The 24,623-nt window shown below is 45.6% G+C and overlaps 1 long non-coding RNA gene across 2 annotated transcripts; it reads right to left on the bottom strand.

The window, feature by feature from the left end:
- Window positions 1-2,863: 2,863 nt before the first annotated feature.
- Window positions 2,864-15,440, bottom strand: LOC136295411 (uncharacterized). 2 transcript variants are annotated; one of them, XR_010722661.1, is made up of 7 exons: window positions 15,316-15,440; window positions 12,594-13,645; window positions 7,719-7,869; window positions 7,161-7,254; window positions 5,358-6,197; window positions 4,544-4,741; window positions 2,864-3,126 (listed from the first exon to the last, which is right to left on the bottom strand). It is a non-coding gene; the product is annotated as an uncharacterized lncRNA (long non-coding RNA). The 2 variants fall into 2 exon arrangements; XR_010722662.1 differs by having other exon boundaries at window positions 4,544-4,692.
- Window positions 15,441-24,623: the final 9,183 nt, after the last annotated feature.

The raw sequence follows: 24,623 nt of genomic DNA, 5'->3' as shown, positions 1-24,623 counted from the left end.
GATGGTTTCTTCTCTGCAACAGCTTTGCTTCCGTGACCCATGAACTGTAACAATTACAGATCTTTTAAACCCTGCTCTGAAACTCCTGGGATCATAATAAGGATTTTAAAGAAAAAAAAAAATCTTCTTTTCTTTCTGTTCATTTAGTTAATCTGGGTTTTTTTTTTTTTTTCTTTAATTTGGTATTGCTCAAATTTTTCTATTCAAACTTTTCTAATTTGTATTGATCTAGACAAAATGAGAAGTGAAGAGACAGCTAAATGAGAGTTTTGGGCTCATCAGCCCTGGACCTGTCCTAGGATGTTAAGCAAGGCTTTGGGAACACTTTGCTAAATTTTCATGAAATGTCAGGTTCAAAGGAATCGTTGTAAGTAATTGGAAATTGATTTCATGACACTTTGATACTGAGCTCCCTGCTGGCAGCTGTTATTTCACATTTCAGAATGGATGGAAGAAATTCTTCCCTGTGAGTGTGGGCAGGCCCTGGCACAGGTTTTCCAGAGAAGCTGTGGCTGCCCCTGGATCCCTGGAAGTGTCCAAGGCCAGGCTGGATGGAGCTTTGGGTAATCCATGGCAGGGGGTTGGGTTAGAGGGGCTTTTCTGTCCCTTCTGCCCTAAACCATTCTGTGGTTCTGTGATCTCCTTTAAATCTCTTCGCAGCAAAACGACTCAAAACATCACCAGCACGTTCTTGCTCCTGGATGCACTTTAAATAAAATCAGCAAGGCTCCCCAGAATTACCTCATACTTCCCTGGGATCCCCGAGCCAGAGCATTAAAATAATGAAATGAAAAATTATGGGAGCAGAACCAACTTCCCGTTCAGAAAGAATAAATCAGTGTCTGTGCCTTTCTCTCGTGACTGACCCGGCACTCAGGTCTAAGCAGCGCAGCCTCTGAGCCTGTTCCCAGGAGAGACTCGAGCAGCTCCTAATTACATCTGCAAGAGGTGGGTGGTAACTTTACCAGGAGCTGGTAACTGAGACGTCTGCCCACGACTGACTGGAGCGATTTCCCATCTCAGCCTCACTTTGTGATGCTGAATTCTGGGAGGAGAGCCTGGCCCTCGAGTGCTTCGTGTTGTGATTTCAGCACTGCTGGTCTCAACGCTCCTTGGGGTCTGATTCTTTGGGAAAAGCCTGTTGGCCTTTCCTATTTCCAGGCACAGACCCACAGCAGTGCCCAGCTGCTCTCTGCTCTTGGCTTGGCCAGGTCAGGGTCAGGAAGGTGGTCAGTGAGGGTGAGGTGCTCAGGAAAGGTGAGGTGCTCACCAAAGTTGATCCCTCAGGCTCTGTTTCCCCTCTGCTCTAGCTCCCAGCCTCATTTCCAAGAACGCGGTGTTCTCTCACACACATCCCCAGCTAAAAGGAATATGTTTAATCCTTTGTGTTCGACCTTCCACTCCCAGACACAACAGGGGCTCTTTACAATGATAATGCGTTATAGGGTATCTGGATTCATTCCTAGTCCTGAGGTAGACCACTATGCTCAGCCCGCAGAAAGCCTTCATGTTTTCTGTCCTTATCCCCTCCACAGCAAAGGTTCCTGTTCTCTGCCGTGTGCAGCACACAGTGTTCCGTTTTCCTGTTTCGAAGCCCTGGCTGTGTCGTTGTCTCTGTGTAAACCACATCGTCTCTCTCTGAACCTGGAAAAGCTCTTTGCTGTGTGTTGTTGAATTTCCCCTCCTGATCCTGGGGTGCGTTTATGGGAGGCTTTGTCACAGTCTGCTCCGTTCCCGGTGCTGGGGTGGATCCCCCTGACTGGATCTGCTGATCCAGCCCTGTGAGCATGTCAATACTGCTTTGCTTCTCCAAAATTCAATATTTCCTGAGGGTGACCATCAAGCTGACACCTCTCTGCAGTGCTCCACTGCCTTTTCCTGTCACTGCTGTAGGAAATCCTCTGAAGCCAGACCCTCTGATACATTTAAAATCTTATGATTTCGTTGGTGCAGTATTTTGAGAACCAGTTTTTGGCTGCTAAGCTGTGGGAGAGGCAAGGACAGCCCTAAGGGAGAGCCTGGAAACTTTCCAGGCTGGTGATTTCTCATGCCTGGGTGCAGTACAGATGTTGAACAGACCTTTCTGCTCCTAAGTCACGGCACTGCAGAGCCCTGCAGGGCTGAGCTCTCCTCCCTCCTGCCCCTGCAGCCAGCACACAGCGGAGAATTTATTGACTGGCTCTGGAGTTGGGCAATTCTCTTAATTGGCTTCATTTTCAGGGCTCTGTCATTCTTCCCCTGCACCGTTGGTGGCACAGCAATTTGCGCCGGTTGGGAGCAGAACCCCCGGGACTGGACAGCAGAGCAATCAAAGCCAAGGACACATCCCTCTCAAATATAATTGCATCCAGATATCCTGAGAGCTCTTACAAATCCCTTGTCAGCTTCCACAGGTCTTTCCCTCCCGTGGCTTTGCTTTGAGGAGCCTCTATTAAGCAACAGGACATCCCCAAACAATGCCAGCAGCGAGACAAAAGTCTCCTCTCCTTTTCATGATTTGCCTCCCCAAAGATCTTTTTTGATCATTATTTTTTTTTTTTTATTTCTAAGGGTCAAAATGATTGGGGTGGCTCAGCTTTTCCCACGTACAAAGCTCATTAAAGAGCACTTGGACATTGGTGGGGCTTTTTCATTCAGTTGTGGGATTTGTTTTCCTTTTAGTTTGGATGTTCATCCCTGTGTCATTTTCCTGCAATGAACTTGGGGTCCGAGCTTGGATATGTTTTGATTAAATGCAGTGGGAGTCAATAATTGTGAGCTGTTGTGGACACAGAGTTCCTAGATTAGAAAATCACACACTATTTTTAATGCACCAAACTCATGATATTCAGTACAACATTGTGTCTTATTTACACCCCCAAATCCACAAATGCACTCAAAAATGTTTTATTTCTGTTTCGATATCTCTTTGACCAGTAAAAAAAAAAAAAAATTAGAACTTCCATAAGCAGAATTTATTGTCTCTTTTAAGCAAGGTGGTTGTAGCACAGTTGTGATCCTACAAAAATACACTGCTAGAGAATAGTACACATTCTGTAAAAAAACCTGACAGCAGGGGGTGAGCAGTCCTCTGGCAGTTTTGGGATACCATCCAGCATTTTCAGGTTTGGCAAATTGGAGAACACACTTAAAGAGAGACAAAAGGGAAAATAGAAATTGAGAAAAAAAATCCTGGGAAATGGTGAGAACAAAAGAGACGCTGATAAAAAAGAAACAGTGGATTCAGACATATCTGAAATAGATTTGGGTTGTTGGAAATCTTGATTTGTCATTTGTTGCAGAATTTATCTGATAAGGGAGCTAATTGAAACTCTCAGATTTCTCTCTATTGCACCTCTTTTATATCCTCAGACTCAATAAAGATAAAGCACTTCAAGAATCTGTCTTCCAACACTGAGAATGAACATAATACCAGAGTTATACCAAACTGTAATATTTAATTGCCCTCAGAACTGGCAGATTGAGAGCAGAAACACAATGAGGAATTGTTAAAAGGTGATTTTCCGCTTTTGTTCTCCTGGACTTTTAGACATGCAAATAAGATGTGAAATCCATCATTTAAAATTTACTTTTCCCGGTCCATGCTGATATCTGCCTCCATGCTGATATCTGCCTCCCTGCCTTTGGAAAGCACCAGCATCACCACCCCACTGCCAAAGGGATGCCCGCAAGACTCAAGGGAAAACATACTGGAAACTCAGGAAGGTTTTAAAAACTTCTTTTTAACTTCTCTTTTCTTTTTTCCCCTTCCCAGGAAGCGATGGGAGGAGATGTGTCCCATTCCAGACACACTCTGCAAGGTTCATCTTTAAAATATCAACACCTGGCTGTGTTTGTAGTGGGGAAAAACATGCAACCATACAGATTTCCTAAGAGTGAGACTTAGAATAGATTATATTCTCCTGGATTTTCTTGGATTCCAATGTCTTGGATTAGAATTTCCATTTCCAGTGGAAGTTCTGAGGCTGCTCTGTTAAATCTCCAGCACATCCCAAAACCTGCAGCACGACTTTCACTGAGGGGCTGCTCAAGGCAGAGCAGTTTCCCCAGCCCTGCCACAGGGACAGGGGGAATCCAGAAAAATCAAATGAAGGGAACTTAATTTTCCCCTGCTTTCGCTCCCATCTTTCAAGACATCCTCCTGATTCCATCCCTGACATGTAATGCAGTTTAGGCTCCTTGCAGAACCCACCAAGGATACAATGAGACTGAAGAGAGTTTGAGTAATAGGTAGTTTCTATTAATAAAAGGGAATCTAATTTATCTGCCCTGCTCACTGTCTCTACACTTGATCCATGGGCTCAGCTCAGTCCCAGAACTGCCAGTCATGCCATTAAAAAGCATCTTAGGCAGTTTCTGAATATTTTGGGGCTTTTGTCACATAATAGCTCACTAACCCACATTCCCGGAGCATCGAAACTGTGGGAAATTGAAAAGCTTCTTTAGAAAGCTTGTTGCATTTCAGATCCTGTTCCTTTGAAACTCCGACAAACAGATTTTTTGTGTTTATCGCTTGTGTTAGCCACGAGGGGGTCAGACTTACAGCTGTCTGTATCTTTCCTGGAACTCACAGGGATTCCTCTTGAGGATGAGGGATTCAAGTGGAGTGTGCCTGAAGGCTGAAATCCCACTCAGGGTCGTGATGTTATTTTCAGCGAGAGATAAGTGCTGAATCTGAGGGATCTTTGGCAGCTGTTTGAAGGATGCAAAGTGGTTTTTATTTGCATTTAGCTCTCTGCATCTGTAAAGTACAAAGTGTATGGCATCACTATCATATCTGGGACAGAATCCCTCCAGCAGGGATGGGTTTTTTACACTGGTTTTACATTTGTGCTATTTTTGCCTACTCGTGGGCTGCCAGATCAGATCCCTACACTTTATATTCCCTAATTCCTTTCTATTGTACAACAGATGCATCATAATTTCTGTCCTCAATACTACAGCTCTCCATGCACCTAAATACACCACAGCAGAGTAGCAACAGATGGATGGTAAAATAAAATTTATAGTTGTCATGGTCATGCTTGGCCTCTCTGCTTGGGTTATGTTCCACTGTCTCTTCACAGAGATTCCTTCTGTGTTCAGCACCTTCCCCTTTTGGCACAAATCTCCCTGAAGCTGACAGGACTCATTAATTATTCCCCAGGAATAAAGGGGACGTCATCTGATCTCCTCAGTGGATATTTCCAGCCTGGGGATGACAAGAACTCAGAACAGCAATAAACTGATGGATCCTCAACCCAGTCCCCCCCAAGAGCAGATTTGGCAGCTCTCAAGAGCCTGCTCCAGCTGTCCCTTCAGTAAAATTTTGATTTCTGTGACATTACACAAAAATAGAAACAGGACATTTTGTCTACCTTGGCAACCTTATGGCACTTAGGTCTGTCAAAGAATTGTCCACCAACCAAAGCTTCTCCACCCGAATTAACCTTCGGAGGATTCTTTTGAAGTTTTCCACCTGGTAAAGATCACCCAGGTCCTGGAAGGAAAGGTTCAACTCCTGAGAAGGGAAAAATAAGAGAAATCACCTTTTTTCTTTTTTCTTTCTTTCTTGCTTTGTAACAGCTCTATAATTCTCTTAAATATAGAATTAGTCAGAGGTAGTTAAAATGGGAATAGATTTTGTGCTGCTGCTCTTATAATAACTGCTGGTACCAAGAGCCAAATTCACCTCAGATGAATCACCTCATAGTGATGGACTCCTTAATTCTTTGGAAGGAAGAAAGAAACCATCTGTCAAGCATGAATTTTAGTGTCCATCTCCTCCTTCCTCTAGGGGTGGGGTTACGAGCGCGTGGGGAGGGAGCAGGACTAAGTGATTGTGGCTTATTGGTTTGGCTTCTAAACTCATCTGGCACCAAAGTGCTGTGCAGCAGCCAGGTATGAATATTCACAGAGTCCTCACAGAATGGTCTGGGTTGGCAGGGAATCTAAAATTCATCCAATTCCACCCCCTGCCATAGCCAGGGACACCTTCCTTATAACAGGTTTTAACCTATTCAGTGCAGTGAGCAGCCAGCACATCATTATTTGGCTTCTTTACAGCTACAGTCCAAAGTGTTAATGAGAAAGTTTTACAGCACAGTTTTCCCAGTTCTCTTGCAGCCTCTTTTCCCATTTCTCTGTGTCAGTTACTCGTTTTCTTCTTTTCAGGGTATGCTCTTCTTTTCTGAAAAACAGCTCCTCTTCTGAGGGCCCTGGTCAGAGAAAAAGATTTACAGTTGAGGATGTGATACAGAAGTGGCACTTAGTCACTTCCTGGAAGAATAAATGTATATATTGCTGGGAAGGCTCTGGAATGAAGAAATATATATAATATTATAGGTGTGTAAGTTTCCAGGCTTCTGAGATATAAATTAATGGAAAAATTTTTCTACCATTTCCAGGCCCATAATTCAGGCAGCAATCCACAGTGGTGATGATTTTGTGCACGGCTGGTACAGATCTGCTACAGCTCGGAATGAAAACTATTTCTGAAGGGTTGTTCATAGGGATCTGAGTTCTGAAATCCTTCTTATTCCTTGCCACGCTGTGAGTTAGACTTTGATTGTCATGAGAAAGGAAAATGTTCGCAACTTCCAGAGCAGTTACCAGGATCAGCAGCCCCACTCCAAACCTCATTTGTATCGGGACAGACTCACACTGGAGACTTCAAGTCTTAATGAAATGTTTAGAGCTATGGACGTCTTCAAATTCCTGATTAAAGGCTGGAAGTTTTCCACTGTTTACTCCCAAACATGCAAATACTGGAATTTAAAAACTCATCTGTTCTTGAGTGTGTCTATAGGTTGTAATTGAGCCAATTTAGTCTTAAAATGCAATACACGTGCCACTGTTTGCAGGACTGGGATTCCCTCTTTCTTTCTTGCATTCTGACCAGTCAAATGTTAACGAACTTTTGAGAGAAGTAATCAGCACCACATTAATACTAAAAAAATTTCAATTTGCAGTTCAGGCGGTTGCTTTTCATTTTGGAAATTACAAAGGACGATTTCCTAACAATTAAAAACAAAAAAAAAAAGCAAGCATGGGCACTATGAGGTGCCCCTTTTCAAAAGAATCGTAAGCTGCGTGATGGAAGCTCAGCACTCTTGAGGATGTACTTTTTGACTCAGTAGAGCTGGGGCTGAGATGTCAAAAAGTGTCTTTTTGGTCTTTACCTTCCCTCACTCGGGGACAGCGGAGCTGATTTCCTCGAACGCCGTGTTCTTCTAGGTCACACCAGCCGAGGTACTTGAAGGAGTCAGAAGGAAGCTTAAAAATAAGGCAAAATAAAGGGATAAAAAGATCAGTGAAAGCTCTCGAGGTTTTGACATTGTGCTTTCTCTTGTTTCTGGCCTTATTACAGCGGAAATCCCCCCGGTCAGGGCCATAAGCAGGAGCTGGTAAATGCTGTGGGAATTCACACTGAGGTGGAGTTTGCCACGGCTCATCCTGGTTGACTCCAATAAATTGGCTCAAATATCGGAGAGTGCCTTCTCGGGGCTCGTTGTCCACCTGCCCATGGCATCAGTTTGGTGCTCGGGGCTCAAAGGTTGAGGGAAATCCCCTGGCCCCAAAGAACAGAATCTTATTTTTATCCTGCTCCGGTTTTGGAAGATAAAAGGAGGTAAACAAAATCCGCTTCAAAGCTGAGGAGGAGATTTCTGCCTTAGCTCCCCTTCGTCAATGACCCTTTCCTACAAACCTGCAATGAAACTGGAAAACGCCACACTTACTGGAAAAGGCAGCCTGGAGTCCCAGCTGTGCCCGAGGATTCCTGTGTTTTGGGGTAAAACGGGCAGAACGTTGTGTGCATCACCAAGGATGGAGCAGCAGGAGGAATAGGATTTAAAGAACTTTTGATTGCTGGTAGTCAGACCTGAGGAGCTAGAGAGGAGATGTTGAGCCAGTGTAGATTCTGCCCAGAGAAATGCAAGTTTTATTGGTTTTGCTTTATAATTACAGCAAATAATTACAGAAAATACAGAATAGCTGGGGGTAGGACTTACCAGCAGGCAACAGGCACATCCTGAGGCCAAACCATGGGCAACCCCCTCATCCCTCACCTGAGCTGCATTTCCTCACGCACAGGAGCCTTTCACAGATGTGTCCAAACATCAGAAAGAGGAATTTACTGGCAGTTTGTTAGAAAAAACTGAGTCTTGGAGAAAATTGAGAGCTGAACTTGTTCAACAGCATGATGTGTTTGTTCCCTTGTACCCAGGAGAGCCGTGCTCTCATGGATCTGGGTTGGATGGAAAGATAACTCAGTTATTTACTTTATTCCATTGGACAGGTGTTTTAACTCGTTCTTTTACTAGTATTAGTATATTTATTTTAATCTCTTGGATATGTTCATGGGGATTCTCAGAGCTCTGGAGAAAAGCTGAACTTTGTTCAACAGAGTCTTCAAATCCCAGAATCATTAGTACTGGGAAAGACCTCCAAGGTTACCAAGTCAATCTTCAGCTTGCAGTCGTGTGTTCGTGTGCTCTCTTAGTCCCTTGCCTAAGAACACTTCCAAAAGTCACATTTTATAAACCCCAAATGGGGCGATTCCTCCCGTTGTGCCTCAGAGGGATTGAAGAACTTGCAGACCGGCAGCTGCAGTTCAGGAATTTACCACAGAACACTTGAAAAACAACGATTTAATTTAGTCAGGGTGTGCATCCAGCACTGTAATTTGACATTTACTCTACAGGCTCAGGGAGCTCTTGCCAGGGAGCCTCAGCTGTCAGTCAGCATCATGAAACAACTGGAGTCAGGAGCAGAAATACAGAATAAAAATGCAGCTTTAAGATGGTTTGGGGAGGAAGGCAAAGAAGGGCTCGTACTGGGAGTGACAGACAGGCTAAATAGAACATTGCTTAAAATGGGCAATTACAGATTATTGCCAAACCCTCATGGAGAGACGTGGCCTGGTGACCCCAGTGCAGGAGCAGCTCTGACAAACCAGCTCTCCTCCCTTCTGCTTTCTGGTGGGGTTTTAATGGGGTCAGACCAGCCCCAGTGAACTGTAGGTGACTTCCAGGAAGCTGTGTGAGCTCAGCAGTTTGGGAAATAGCAGCTATTTACTGAGACACTCTTGGAGGTCACCTGGAGGCAAACAGCTCCTCGTGGGGTGTGTGTGTTGCAGAGCAGCAGGAGTTCACACACAGCAACCCTGAGAAAAGAGGATTTACATTGGGTAAGTAGGAAAAAAAAAAAACCCAGAAAATAAAAAAAAGTGATGGGAATTCTTGTGTAGCTCTATCTCGGTGTTTGTTCCGCTTTCACCTCCTTGTATGTTAAATGAGATCAGACCAAAGAAATTTGTGGAAAATCTTTTGTGTTTAAGAAAAAGATCTGTTATTTTTCTCGGTTTGGAAGTGATCTTTTAGGATGTGTTCAAATGACTATTTATAACTGCAAGACTTTTCAAAACCTACCTTCCTCTCAGCTAGATACTACCTCCTCTGCTGAGACAGGAATATACACTCCCATTCCCTGGAAATGTGGGATAAAACATTTTAGCTGAACCATTTACCATGATATCTGTTCTGATCTCCTGGCAGGAAACCCACTCACAAAATTCTCTATCGGTGATGGCAAATAAAACATAAAGTTCCAAAAAAAATTTTTTAAAAAGTGATGGATACGACTTCCCCAATCAGGTGGGTAGTGAGATTTCCATGGGAAAGAGTGACAGAAAGAAACACCTTTCATCTCAAAACTGCCTGAGTTTAATAAGCACCAGCTGGACCCCCACATTATGTCACATCTTTCTGGAGGAGCCAGTGCCACACAGCTTTTCTCTCCCTTGCTTTGTTTACCTTCCTATTTTGCTGCAAAACTGATGCGAAAGGAGTGGCAATGGACGAGGCAGGATGCAATTCCAAGCAATTACAGGTCCCACAATACATGAAAGGAACAAAATTTCCTGCCTTGATTGTGAGGCCCTTCGGCTGGATATGAATCTCCAATGGCACCTCAGGGAGCAGCACACTAGATTATGTCAAGCATTAAGGGGAAAAAAATTAGATTCATGATGTCTGTCCAGGCTGAGTCATTTCCTCTCACTTCGCCTGCAGTGAGAAATTGGTGGTTATCATAAATCATGGGCCTAAATTCTTATGAGAGAAGAATTAATTTCACTAATGGAAACCCTCTGTGGCAATTGCATTCCTCCATTCCCCCTCTTTTTTGGGGGGTGTGGGGGAGTATTTATGATGTCTTTTAAGCAGAGGTACTTGACTATATTTTAAGAATTCTATAATAGAGGTTTGGAAAGGAAACTTCAAAAGGTAATGGGGGGAAAAAAAAATCTTGTGTGTGACCAGCTTCTAATTTCTGAGGCTGGCCCTCAGTCCAGTTTCTATCACGGCTACATCTTTGCCACCGACACCAAATCCAGGTACAACTTTATTTTTTTTTTTTTTTTTTCCATCTCAATAATAAACAAAACCCCACAAAATTGTACCAAGCAGTTCTTTGCAGGCACCTTGAAGTCAGGAGTGCTCCGTGTGAGCTGACAAGAGGGAGCGCAGGCTGTGGGGTAACTGGAAGCACTCACGGCTAACACCTTGTATTTCACATTAGTCTCCTCAGTGGAAGTCCCCGTGAGGAATTCAGTGCCTGAAGAGTTTTGCAAACTGTCAGCAATGAGAACAGAATGGTTCCTGCCTTTTTCAGAACAAGACTGAGGGGATACATGGCCATTCCTTGGAAAACCATGGAAAACCATGGGAAACTTCTGAGCTCCCTGATCAAAGTCCCACCTCATCCAGATGTCAGTGCCAGCTGTGTGGCTGTGAAACGTTCTCCTCTCACTGACACCTTGGCCAGGTTTCCCCAGAGCCCAGAACGCTCCAGGTCTCCTGACTGCAGTGCAAGTACATTTGAGTCCAGCTGCCTTTAAGTGTTGGAAACATTAAAAGCCCACGAGAAGACTTTGAAGAGCTAAAGCTGAGCTACTTCTGAAACGACACCGCTGAAAGGTATTGAGGGAGAAAGGGAGTGAAAAGTCCCTCCTGTGTATATTTTAGATATTTGGCTGTTAAAAAAGGAGCGTCAGTCAAAGGGCTCCTTTCTCCTGATGAAACAGCAGCCTCGACAAACAAACATCTGAGACTCTACAGCACAGGCTCAGCTCTGCTGCACAGAAAATGGGAAGCTCAGCTAAAGAGGAGTAAAGATAAAGGGGGTTATGAGCAAACTCTTGCATTTGGGATTCGAAAGGCTTTTTGTCCCAGCCTTTTGAGCAGTTTTGGTCTAGCTTCCCACAGCCTTATCCCCAGCTGCTCTTCAGGAATCAGCATCCTTGAGCAGGCTTAGCGCTCGCTGAACCACGGCTGCTTTCCCCTTAAATCTGAAATGCCCCGGATGAAAGGTTTGGGAACAAGTAGTAGGGCTATTTATCCTAACTCTTCACATATCCAGAGTCAGAATTCCCTTGGTGTTTGCTACATCCCACTGAATCACAGCCCACGTCTGATGGAAAGGCCCCTGCTCCCATGGGGTTGATCTTAGTGAAGTCTGGTCGGGTTCTTATTTGGCAGCAAAGTGCTCTCAGTTCATTCAGTCCTGATATAATATGGAAGTGAAAAACATGGACCATTCTAAAGGAACGAACCAAATCAAATGTGTTTTGAGATCATCTTTCAGGAACAAAAAAAAAAAATAAAATAAATCCAGACTAGAGAAGCTAAGAAAAGAGCAATACATCCTCCGAAAGCAGAGTTTGTATCACTGGGTGAGAGCTGCTGATTTTGTAGGCTGGATCTAAGAGTTCTGGGCCTGCCCAAACCACCTGCACCAGTAAGTGCTTGCTCCCAAGTTCCAAACACCCAGTTGTTTATGTTGTCCCAGTCCATGGCAAATGCCAAAGCCACCCACATAAACCAACTGCAGGGGCAACTCACCAACACAATTTGTGCAAGTATTTAAAAGGTGGCGAACTCAGAATTCAGGCTGTGCTTCATTTCAAATGCACACAATTTACTGCTCCAGAGCAGCTCTGCTTGTATGCAAACATTTATTATGAGAACTCTCTGAACTTAGGAGAGTAGAAGATACGGACATAGTGTTTGCATGCTCTATTACCTTTCAATTATTTTTATAGGAGTTTTATGAGACATTATGCAACATTTTGAAGCAGTTCTTTTGAGCGTAATTTAGTGACAAACACACCTGTAAGTTATGGCTACAAAGCATCCTTGCCGATAGCTGTAGCATCAATTATCTTGCTTTATGCTTCATAAAACTGCCCCCCCAAAGACATAATTAACTTAATTAGGTCCTATCACCATAATGGTACACTCTTAGCATATTAACTAACACTTTCCTCATGGATCCTCATGGATCAAAGCCCACAGCTCAATCCACGTGCCTTTCACACATTTTCACAACAAACTCAACGTTTTTTGTTGGGACAGCTTTTTCTTTCAGCGATCAGGCAACGACACCAAGGAAAAACAACTCTGTTTGAATTCCTGCTTTCCCTGCACAGCAATCTCCCCTAGCAATGCAGGCTGGTACATTTTAAAAAAGACACTCAATCCTGTAACTCTATCCTTGTTGTCAAAGCATGTCAAGCAATGACTACAGGTTCGTGTCTCCTTGCACCCTCCTACCTTTCAGACATGTCTGGCTGCTGCATAAAATCCTCGCATCTTGCACGGGGCTATTTGTCTACAGGCAGAGCTTATCTTCCCATCTCTGCCCCTGCACAGGGAGGGACTTCCAGGGCCTCTGGAGAGGGGGAACCTGCCGGGATCTTTCCTGGCCGGGGCTGGATGGATTCACTGTCTCCAGGGAAACGCTGTCACCCCGCAACGCGGTCACGTTAGGAGCTATTGTTACCAATCTCTTAAGCACATCAAACAAATTCCTGGGCTGATCGAGCTGGTATCAGTGATCTGTCTTTCCAGAAGGTGCCTAAAGATGGGCTGGTGATACCTGTAGCAGGATACGTGATCGTCCAGCTGGATCTCTGCTCCGCTCGCTGCGGCGGCTTCGCTTTCACCAATTGCTTTCGCAGTTCTGCCCACTTGAAGTCGGTATTTTCATTGCCTGAAAGATCTCCTGCTTCACTAACGGCTTGTTGAATGCCTGGTTAATGCCTCTATTGGATGAAAAGAAAATACTTAAAGAGGCTCACATTTTATGTAATGTTCAGGAAAGTTCTTCATGAGCATCTCTTTGCTCTGTTGGGCGTTCTTGCCTCATGTGAACGTGCTCAGCCATTTTAGGAAAACCTTCCAGGCTTCCTTCTTCCAGTGTGCAGCTGGGAATGAAAACAAGAGATTCTTCTCTTGGTGGGAACCAACAGGTCAGGTTTGTGTCTGTTTTTTACATTACGTTTTTCTTAAAACGTTAAAGCTGCAGGTTCCGAGAATCGGCCCAGTGAGTTATTCCCTTCAAAATGCGTTTGATTTTTGTTTGTTCACCCAGACACAGTGCAGATGCTGGCAGAGTTCCAGGGTGGAATTGCAGCAGCCCAGGGTGGTTGTGGGCACTGGTTAGTCCCTGCTGAAGTTCACAGATAGCTTTTAAACTCCAACAGGAGTGATGGCACCAGGTTTTAGGGGAGGGTTACAGTGGAGCTGTAAATCCTCCCCTATTGATCTGCGACTCCCACACCACAGGCACAGCTCCTTCCTCGCTCGAGCTCCTGGGCTCTGTACTGAAAAAATGAGGGGATAAATAGATTAAAATCAATGTGGAGAAAGTACACAATCCCCTCTGCCTGGGTCTATTCAATTGGAAATGCCATATAGTCAAAACCTCTGTGGTTTAGACTTCTACCTTTCAGCTTCTGCACAGAAAAATTATTCCTTACCCTCCTTTTTCCTTCACATTTCTCTGTTCTCTTTTCGGTCGTTACAAAGGCTGATCATTACAAGGCCTTTCTGTACAGCAAGGTCCGTGCTTTCCCCAAAGGTTGCTGAAGGCTTCAAAACCTTCTCTTAGAAGATTCTGCTGGCAAATTTCACTGTGCCAGTAAAAGCAGAGGGGAATAATGGCAATTAGAGAATTTCAGCTCCGTGCACAGGCATTCTGTGGTTCCAAATGTTGAATTGACAGATCGTTAGGTGAAATTTAACAAAGTAGTCATTCCACACAGGTTTCATTAAAACTTTATGTGCTAAGAACTGAGTTTATTACGGGGTGGGTGAGGACGGGGCATTAAGAGATTCATCAGGTCACTTGAGCGTATCATTCCTCTGTCTGCTAAGAATAAAGAAATTAATATCTAAATCAAACAAGATTGTAATTTGGGGCCTTTCTACTTGCCATTTTTCCTCTGTCTATAAAATGGAAGGTATTGGTCCCCATCACAGCCTAATGGGCTTCAGATCTTTTATGGCAAATGCATTCCTCATAAAGCCCATGAAAAATTATCTCTGTGCTATTTCAGAGGAACGACATATTTTACATGGTGTCGGCCTTTCCATTATAAACACTATTTTTCAGATCTTTACAACCTGCCCATAAAAATGTGCTTCTGACAAGAAATTCGGCAGTGTGTCCCAGCTCTGCAAGAAAGAAATAGTTTTTCCCACTTCATCTAATTTTGCCCAGTAATTTTGTCTTTGAAACTGGGTAAATAGGGGGTGGGCATCTGTCTCAACCCTGTGCCTCTCACGTCTTTTTTTTCCCCATTGGATTTTTCCCTGCATGTCCATGAAATACGTAGGAAGTGGGCAGAATCCAGCTCACCCTGAGGTCTGCTTAACGACAGAAACTATCCCAATTATTCTCACTGCCGTAGGCCACCAGAGGCCCCGTTGTTCTGGGCACCACAGAAAGTCAGGAAAACAGAGTTTGCTCCAGAGACTTTATGCTTTAATTGAACAGAGCGGACAGACAAAGAGTAGGAAGAAAGGAAATTATATTATCCCTCCTCCTTTTATACAGAAATAACTGAGATGCTCAGACCATGAAATCCTGGCACTGTGGTAGCAGAAATTCTGTTCCTGTGCCCAGGGTCAGCATTCACACAGGATTCCCAGCCACTGACTTCGTTAAGACCAGACTGGATGAACAGTCTGGCTTGAAAGTCTGCGTTTATTACTGGCAGAGTTCCTGACCTGACATTATGTTAATCAGCATTAAAGAGTATTTAAAAGACATTTCTCTATTACAACATTTTTTCTGATTCAGGGATAAATCAGTTTGTTGATATAATTTTATGTTCCTTAGGTAAAATCCTTTTTTTTTTTTTTTTTGGTGTTAACTTGATATGTATTGGTGATAGCAAACCATCATTAGTCCAATGGCACCAGTAAAATCAGACTTCAACACGTAACAACACTTCAGCACCAGAAGAAAGTTAACTTTTATTGATCTTACCTGGTTTGGGCACATCCAGGAATCCAGGGCATTCGTGCTGGATGAGTCAGTTCAAATGAGAGAATTTCTTGGGATATTTCAGAGGTGCACGGCCCTAGAAAACGAACAGAGTTTTGATGCGCAAATGCTCGTCCGTGCCTGGGCAGATAAGCAGGCTAACACTCACTCAGACTATCTGGTTATTTTGCTGAGTTACCCAGGCAACACATTTCTTTTTGTCCTGTCCATTCAGGATTCCAGGAAAGTATTTGATTCCCACTGGTAGGGCTTGGAGAGCATTCCCAGGGAAAAGCCAAGGACAACAGAATAAAGCCTTGGGCAGGAGGAGAGCGGAGTGAGTGAAACATTTCATCGGGGTCACCAGACAAAAAGGAATCAACAGCTAGCTGCATAAATAATTGAAGTGAACACTATATATGTCTGCTTTTCTAAGGTGTTACAAACCCACGGGTTCCAAGAGGGTTGGAGGGGCTGTAACCAAGCAACAAGGGCTGAAATTTGGTTCTCTCTTCTGGAAAAACAATGGGCTTGCAAGTCATAATGACAACGTCTGGGCACTGAAGAGGGAGCTTTTCCTTGATTTAATAGTCCTTGGATGAACCTATAAGAAAAGACGTTTATGGAATGAAGAAAGCATTTTTATTTGGTTCAGGAGAGGCCTATTCCAGTATCAAATCTGTCTTTTCCAACAAAACGAAGGGCAACAATTTCTGGATGAATGAAACTTTTTCTGTCACCGAGGAAAGACAGCAAAGAAGTAGCATTTCCAGATTTTCTTTCTCAAAACTTTCTTTCCAAAAGAAATAAAAGACATAACTCTCTGTCTCTTCATTTGACTGTATGAAAGACATAATTGCATCCCAAGTGGAGCTGGTGGCCCACAGCACTCCTGATTGCTGATTTCTCCCTTTATTTCCCTCACTGAAATGAGCTGTATTTTCCCTTTTACCTAAAAATGTGGCTTTTATACTGAATGAAGTCATTGCATCCCTAACCCACGGATGCACATGAGATCCTGATTAACCTTGCAGCCCTCAGGAGCAAAGCCACGGAATTCAGCTGGAGCAGAACCAAACCCGTGTGTGGAAGTGGAAAAACCCCCAAAGCACCTGCCGGATCTCCCCAAAGAGAATGAAACCTTCCCACAGGTCATGGTTTGGAGCTCCCTGAAGCTCAGTGACAAACTGCCACCCATTTTAATGAGCTTCCTGTCACCCTCCACTTCCCCAGCTGCCGTTCCTGTCTAATCCTCAACACGGAAAACGTCTCATCGGAAGCTGCCAGAACAAACAAATCAGGGATTTGATGGAACCACCCAGAGGTGAGACCTCCAGTGTGAGTGAGATCAGCCTCATTTCCTCCTTCCACCTCTTTGTTATGGAGCTCATGTTTCATCTTCTCACGAGTTAATTGTTAATAATTCCTGATGGAATCCGAGATTCATTAAGTACTTCCTAATTTATCAAACCTAAGTCTCATCAGGTAATTTTAATCATATGAAAATCACTCTGAATTCATTTCGATAGACAATTTCCTGTTGCAGCCTGGTAAGCCTCCTTTTCCCCCGTGTGGTTGGAAGCAGCATCTCTGGTTATTCTCCTCTCTAACTTCCATCACTGCAGATGCCGTTACACTTCCATCATCTCCTTGTATTTATTTGAAACTGCTGCCAGCTGCTAAAGAGTTATGTTTCCTTTTTTGTTTAGAATTGATTACCTGAAATATATTAAAAAAAAAAAATCGGTTTGTTTCATCCATCAAACCCCTGCCTTCCTGAAAATCAGATCTTGCAAATGCAGGAATAGTTGGGAGTCACCAGAGCACTTCTTTATTAAAGTGGTTTTTCCAGGTTGTCAAATGTGAGATATTTGAGACAAATAGACATAATCTCTTTAAGTAAGGGATGGGAAAATAATTGTATTGCTGGGCCAAGGTGGTAAAAAGTACCCAGCTCTACACAGGCTTAGAAAGGAGGGAGAGGACAGGAAAACATGGGAAAACAATGCAGCTGAATGACAAACATTACTCAGTTGTTTAAAATTCAGAGCTGCCTGTCCCCATTCCAATCAAAGAAGGAACTGAGAACTCTCAACGTGTATTTACAGGCAGAACTTGTTCCTGACATCTCCCATTTTTTTTATCCCTATTCTTTCCCCGAGTCTCATTGCCAAAAAAAATTAAGCTCAAATGAATGCCTTGTTATTCACTGTCTGCAAGGATAATAAAGATGTTCTCTAGCTGAGAGCAGCAAGCAGGGCCTCCTGTGATCATGGGGGAAAGAGGAGAGGAGCATTATGAGAAGAATCAACTGTTTTTATTAAAGGTGTTGTGTTCCATGCAGCTTTTGTCAGGAAATCCAAATAATTTGCTCCCACTTGCTTTGGTTTTGAGCAAATGGCAGCCTTGTGTTACATAAAAAAAGAATGAACTTCTCTCCACTGCTTCTTTTATGGGCAGGAGACAGACACGTTGTAGCTGTCCACAATTCCTGCTTTTAAAGTTAGGAGCTGGCACGGCCTGCCAAAAGAAATTAAATGGAATGAAAATGTGCTCCTGCTCAAAGTCAGAGACTGCAGGTGCTGTATCACATCCTTGTGTCCTGAGGGCTACACCACGTTCTCCTCCCGGCAGTGCTGGGGGAACTGAACCATTCCTGGGATGATTTTCCTCTGCTTTGTCCCACAGCTGAGGAGCTGTACCTGCTGAGCAGGGGATTTCTCAGCTACAAGCGTTTCCCATCCACAAGGCACAGCTGTAAGTATCCATTTGAAATCAGGTCCACTGACTTCAGTGGAGAAGGGATTCTGGATTGTGATATGTTCAAAAGCCAAGAAGACCTTAAAGCATCTTCATCTGGGTGATTCACGTCGCCCTTACTCTCCTCACTGCTGCCTTTCCACACCAGTTCTGGCACTGCAGGATCCCAGAGCGGCTGCTGGGGCTTCCCAGAGCCCAGCCTGTAATCCCTGAGCAGGGCAGGGCTCCGTCCATCTGCATCAGGTTTTCCTGCCCGCGGCTGGGTTTCAGTCAGGGCCCAGTGAAGGCAAACCAGGAGCTGGAAGTGAAATGATTTCATCCAGTGCCTCACTCTGCTTTAGCTCTTTTCAGCCCCAAATCCCCTCCGTGGACAAATCCCTGTTTTTCAGGGGTCATTCCCCACCTCAGGTCTCTGCTTGAACAGAGCTGAGGTGATAGGAGAAGCAGCTTTTCTTTAAGGGGAAATAAAAAGGATTAAACCCCGTTCACTGCACATCCATCCTGATCTTTGGACTTCAAAGGGGCTCCAAGCCCACTGCTGGCCTGGAGGGGCTACCAAGGTGCTGTTAAACTATTTTATGTCACAGTATTCCCCAGTCCCAGGCCTGCCAGGTCACTGAACCGGTCTCAACCATGAACTAAACCGTCTTTCAGCTGTTTCACTTTGCTGCCAGCTCCACGCTGTATTCCCAGTTGGGAAATCAGAATTCTCTTTTTTGCCTCGCACTGGGGGAAGAAGAGAGCCCTGTTCTCATTTATTAAATGACTCAGTGACCAGGTGTTCTTTCCTTGATTAAGGCAGTTTAATATTTCTGCGGCTACCTGTGCTTCAAAGTCTCCTTTCAGACCTGGTATTTTTCGCCGCCGAGTTGTGAAAGATCAGCAGCCGAGCTTCAGTCGTGTTCCTCCTCATTTTTCATGCTGCCTCCACTGTTTTGGAGAGCTGCTGAATGCAAAATGAAGCTGCAAGAGCCTGTTTGCTCTACAGCCAGCAAGGCATGAAGCCCTTTTTTCCTCCAGCTGTGGAGTAGAGCCAGAGCATTGCTAACAGAGTCGCTGGGGATGTGACTCAAGGGGTGACATTTCGTACTCCGCCGTGCGACACCAGATGATGAATGCTCCCAGCAAAACACGGGCCTGGTTTAAATAAACAAAATTAAATACATTTCTGTGATTATAGGAGTCGTGTTACATCTCTGAGGGAGCATCAGCTGCTGCTCCCAAGTGCTGCAGATCTGTCAGCTCGGTTTGAAACGCTCTGGTTGTTCACTGGATTTTCCTGCCGCAGAAATCCCCCGGCACGTTGACCCAAGCTGGCCAGGGGGATTTGGTCGGGGGGATTTGGTCAGGGGGGATTTGGTCAGGAGGGGATTTGGTCGGGGGGAGATTTGGTCAGAGGGTGATTTGGTCAGAGGGTGATTTTTCCAGAGGGTGGTTTTTCCAACAGGTTGGGACAGGGCCTGTTCTGCACATCCGCCTTAATCTTGTTTCACCGTCAGCAATTTACAGCATCCTATTGTTCCCATTTTCAGCATTAGAGAGACACCACGGCAGTGCACCAGGGCAGGGACCTTAGCCCAGAGCCAAACCAGAGGGGATTCTCCCATCCCTGGGCTCTCCCGTCCCTGGGTTCTCCCGTCCCTGGGTTCTCCCGTCCCTGATTTCTCCCATCCCTGGGTTCTCCCATCCCTGGGTTCTCCCATCCCTGGGCTCTCCCATCCCTGGGTTCTCCCGTCCCTGGGTTCTCCCGTCCCTGATTTCTCCCATCCCTGAGTTCTCCCATCCCTGGGTTCTCCCATCCCTGGGCTCTCCCATCCCTGGGCTCTCCCATCCCTGGGCTCTCCCATCCCTGGGCTCTCCCATCCCTGGGCTCTCCCGTCCCTGGGCTCTCCCATCCCTGGGTTCTCCCATCCCTGGGCTCTCCCATCCCTGGGTTCTCCCATCCCTGGGTTCTCCCGTCCCTGGGCTCTCCCGTCCCTGGGTTCTCCCCCAGGGCACCTGGCCAGCCGTCCCTACTGGCCACCCCCCCTCAGGGTCACCCTGTCTGTTCCCCACTGTTTCCTGAGGAATGGGTCCCTTGGGATGCGGCCAAAGGGGCAGAGCAGAGCCCTGGCACGGCCCCAGCTGCAGCCTGAAGTCAAACCCCACATCCACATCTCCATCCCTCTGCAGGGACGGAGGCAGGCAGGCAAAGCCCTGGATTGAACCAAATTCCAGCCCGGGAGGGCAGGGGCAGAGGGGACAGGAGGGGAACCACCCGCACAGCAGAGGCTGGGCCAGCACGTCCCTTCAGCTCTCCGACGTGAGCAGCTGGGAAAAGAGCATTTCCCTTTGCCCCACTGAGGCCAAACTTTAACAGCAAGGTGCTGGTTAAGTTCTGAGATTGACACCAGGAATAAATCCTGATTTTATCTGCTCCGCCAGCTGTGTTAGGCAGGGATGAGCCCGAGCTGCTGTGCCTGTGCAGGTTTAGATAGTGTTACAGCAGCTGAAGTCACCATTGCCGTGACACACAAAAGCACCAGGCTGTCACAGATACCCCCTGGTTTATCAGATGGTGTCTTCAGATGTCTGTGCTGACTGTGAACACACTTGCAAAATTAATACTCCCCGAGCTCTAGTAAAATAAAAAAAAAAAAGGTTTTGTACAGAAACCCTAAAAAATAAGCCAGGCTTTGCAACACTGAGGGAGATAGAAACGTAAAACAACCTTTCCACTTGGAAACCTTTCTCTGTGGAGTATTCAGGATGCATTTCCTGCGAAAAGAGCAGAGACTTTGATCAGCCTTGCTCCCGAATGCTGTTCAGATTATCACGCTTGCCATGAAGGGTGGAAAACAGGCTGCCAGCTGGTTAATGGCCCTTCTGAAAAATAGCCTTCTCTGTTGCTTTTTGGATGTCACTTGTCATGGAACTATCAAAATATAATCTCTGCACTCTTGTCATCCAGAGGAGGAAGCATATTTTAAGCAAGTGTTATCAAGGCTAAGAGAGCCTGAATTAACTTGTGCTCAGGACACTTACTGCACTGCCAATAAATCCACTAGGAAGCTGTTCTATCCAGAAAACAGGAAGCAATACCAAAACAATTCTGTCAGGAGAGCTCTGCCAGCTCCTCGCACGGGGGTGGTGGCTCCTCTTGGGTGTCACCAGAGGCTGCGGAGCTTTGGCACTGCCCCTGGTGTTAAACACTGATATCCCTTCATTCCCCCAGGGCCCTCTGCCTTCATCTGTCTCCTCCTGTTAACCTGGTGGATTCCCTGTGCCGTGGTTGCAGGCAGAGGAATTTGCTGCCATCAGTCTCAAGAGGCCAGAATTCATCATTTAACTCGGGGCACTGAAAGAGAGGAACCCAGCCAAGGCAGGGACTGAGAAAGGGAGGGGGGAAAGAACATTTTTTATTCCCTTACAGGCATCCTGCACCAAGTCCTCCAGCCTCTAAAGCGAGAGGCGCAGAGTGGCTTCATCAGTTTGTACTGTGTGATCTCATGGTTTCATGCAGTAATAGCTTAGGTTTGGGTTATTTTCCATAGCAAAATAATAACAGGGTTTGTGGTTCCCAGAATACATCCCCATTCAATGGGTGCATGTGTACACAGACAAAATGCAACTTTCTAAATTCGACACCTCGCGTGAGTACAGTCTTCACCTTTTCTTTTTTTCTTTTGTTTCTTTTTTTTTTTTTCTCTGTAGAAACACTGTGATTAGAAGCCAATTTCATATTTCCAGCTAAGTGTCCTGAAGCAATTTTTGCAAATTGGGCAAAATTTTCCTGCTCACAAAAAAATCCCAGGTTTGTCAGTTACCAGCCAGTCCTCTGAACTCAAACTTCAGGGCACAGCCTGAGAGAAACCTGCACAGGGTCCAGAATTGACTGAAAGTAACGGCACTTGTTTTGTGAGGGACCACAAAGGGATTTGGAACAGGCTGCAGATGACAATGTAGCTTTTTCTGCTGATGCTCTTTGCTCTGAGTCCTTTGGACACTACAAGATTGTCTGCTGGATTGAAGCGTTTAAGGCTATGGAACCAGACATTCCCTGATTTCTGTTCAGAGCTCACTGCATCTCTCCCTGATGATCAAGTGCCTGGATGAGCTGCTGACAGCCCTGCCTCTCTGTGAGGCTGACACGAGGCTGTTCTACTCACGGCTCCAAACCCTCTGTCCCACGTGTGTTAAAATTCTAAAGCTCAGTAATTAGGAGATCACCTCCTCAGAACACTTTCACCTATAAGTATATGCACACTAAATGTGGAATGACACTGGAAGATAAAGGAATTAAAATCACTCCAGTCACCTCGCATGGAACTGCGGCAGTAAGACTGGCTCTGAAATATTGGGATGAGTTTGGATCAAAAAATCTGAAGTGAGCGTATAAACTGGAGCACACTGTCTCTGATTTTCCTTTTGTATAGACCAAGGAGAAAATTCTGTGGAGGAAAAATCGATGGGGACAAATGTAAACCAGGCAGCAGCAGCAGAACCGGCCTCTTTTACCTCGCCGGATTTTGCTGAGGGCTTTAATAGAATCACAGAATCACAGAATGATTTGGGTTGGGAGAGACCTTGGAGCTCAGCTCGTTCCAAGCATCCTGCCAGAAGCAGCTCAGCTGATGAAGACATTCCTTGGTTTGGAGTTGGCAGGAGAGCTTTACACGGTCCTGCTCCTGGAAAATGACAGACTGTCACTACACACTGCCGGTTCCAAGCTGCAGCCTGACCCAAGCTGAACATTCCCCAGCAGAGCCAAAGAATTTTGAGACCAGTCTTGTAATAAACTTCAGAAATGTTATTATTCCCGTGTCAGGCTGTGCTGGCTTTTTGGCTGTTGCCTTTAGAAACATGCCTTTACAAAACACACCGACAATGACAAAAGCCCCAAATAAACAATTTGTGCCACACTGTTGGTGACCGGTGAGATCTGGCATTGCCCGGAGTGTGATCCTTACAGGTCTCAGGGCAAGAGGGACTTCCTGGTATTTTTTATTTCTTAGCATGTTTTAATATATTTCATTCACTCTGCTTAGGGAAAATGATCACCCGGTTACCACCTGCCAGGATTCCAGGCTGGGTTTAAAACAAAAAAAAAGAAATGTGACTTTTAACTAATACCTGTAAATAGAGTAAAAATCTACAACTGGCTTCAAACTCTTTTGGTAGCATTTGAATACTTAAAGGAGTGGTGGAAGCTCGTCTTTTCCCATGGGCAATTCCAACCCCTCAATGAGAACATTAAAAACACAATTTAGACACAATCCAGATTTCCTCAGTACCTTTTTCCTTCCTTTCTTAAAAGCATTTCTACACAAACACAGAATCATTTTATTTTTTTTTCTGCAGGAATTTTCCCTCGATTTGTCCAAAAAGATCACTCTTCCACGGGGAGGATGCGTGTTTATGAGAGACAGTAAAACAACTTGTTATCAGTAAAGCCTGGGTCATATCTGAGCCATCATTCCTATTGTGATTCAGTGTGGCTGAAAAGATAAAAACCCAGGCAATGGGCTCAGCTCCCGAGCTGCGGGAACAATTCCAATTCTTTCCCCAGCCAGCTCTTGCAGGCCTAGAATTTTACAATCAATATCTGGATCTGGGGCTGGTACATTTATCTTTTGCACCTTTCTCCGTTTTCCTGCCTCCTCTTTTACCTGCCTGGGTTTTGCTGAGGGCTTTAACAGAGTGCCCGGCTGAGCCCGATATCCTTCACCAGCCCCTCAGCCTGGCCATTGTCTGGAAACTGCAAATTCCAGCTGCATTTCAACCCCCCGTTTCAGCCCGGCTTTTCCTGCAGTTCGCCTGATGCCTACAGCAACTGGCCCGTGACTTGGGCTTCTAATTAGTGCTGTAAAATGAAGGGGGAGGGAAAAAAAAAATCATCTCCCTGTGGATGCTGTATAAAAAGAACGTCATTTGAGAAGCCCTTGCGGAGGGGGCGACAGACCCGCGGCGCTCCTGAGTTCCAAAGTCTCAGCGATGCGCACCGAGGGCGGTTTCTCCTGCGGAACTTCGTTTCGCAGCGCCGAGCCAGCCCAGCTGGAAGCCCGAGGAGCTGCCGGAGCAGCTCACAGAGGTCCCGGCGAGCGGCCGGAGCCTCCCGTCTGTCCGCGCCCCCGAAACTGCAGCCGCCTGACCCAAAGCCCCCGGCAGCTCCGGACAGGCTCCCGAGGTGGATGAACCCGCAGTTCCCATAGCAGCTGTGCCGGGAGAGGCAGAGCAGCTCACCAGGGAAGTCAGCTCCCGGCTGGGGTTATCTCAGTTACCGAGGCGCTGCTTGCCTTTGCTTTGATCCAGCTCCTTCTAACCCACCTACTCCTGTTTTCCACTGCGGGGACGAAAGCAAGGAACGTCCAGTAAAAGGGACAGGGACAACTCAAAAACGAGCTTGTAAACAGTTTCGGAGCTGGCCTTGTGGTCGTTTTAAGAAAATCCTCATGGGAACAATGCAGCCTCCTTCGCAGGAAGGGAGAACCCCTGGCAGTGGTGGGACCTCACTGTGCCAGGGAATCTGCTCGTGCAGGAATTCCAGGGACAGTGCGAGGCAGAGAGAGAGG

The sequence above is a fragment of the Chamaea fasciata genome, unplaced genomic scaffold (assembly GCF_029207755.1).
Source record: "Chamaea fasciata isolate MVZ Bird 193981 ecotype frontalis unplaced genomic scaffold, bChaFas1.0.hap1 SCAF_11, whole genome shotgun sequence".
Taxonomy (NCBI): domain Eukaryota; kingdom Metazoa; phylum Chordata; class Aves; order Passeriformes; family Sylviidae; genus Chamaea; species Chamaea fasciata.
The sequence above is the reverse complement of the archived record's forward strand: the minus strand, read 5'-3'. Positions and strand labels throughout refer to the sequence as shown.